The sequence below is a fragment of the Theobroma umbraticum genome, unplaced genomic scaffold (assembly GCF_002168275.2).
Source record: "Theobroma umbraticum cultivar Fairchild unplaced genomic scaffold, ASM216827v3 scaffold_147.0, whole genome shotgun sequence".
Classification (NCBI taxonomy): domain Eukaryota; kingdom Viridiplantae; phylum Streptophyta; class Magnoliopsida; order Malvales; family Malvaceae; genus Theobroma; species Theobroma umbraticum.
The window spans coordinates 536,748-537,193 of record NW_018397259.1 but is presented as its reverse complement, the minus strand read 5'-3'; positions in this window follow the sequence as shown (position 1 = coordinate 537,193).

Genomic DNA, 446 nt, shown 5'->3' with positions numbered 1-446 from the left:
AACTCACATATTCCCTCCGAGTCGTGTCACAAACTCTAAACCCTGCAGTGCCATAGTCGTCTCACATATGCCCTGTTGTAGCTCGACGATTTTGTGCTTTGGATTCATATCTTTCTCCTTCCGATTCACCACCGTATCACGGATTTCTGGTTGCATCCTCGAAGCTTTCGATTCACTAGGACCGGTTCTGAATGCCATGTCCGAAATATCTGAAAAACCTTCTCATGCAACATTATTTTGCTTCGCACAAGCTTAGCTAAAAAAAAAATGGAGGTTTTGCAGAAAATTAGAAGTTCGTAAATTATTTGCATATTTATCTATTTATTTTTCGATTTTTCCCATGTTTGATGGTGCGCCTCAACGAATATGTCTCATTAAGAGCATTTTTGTCTCAAAATCTACTGTGGAGGTTAAAAACAGTTAAAATAATTTCGGTGCTTATTTCC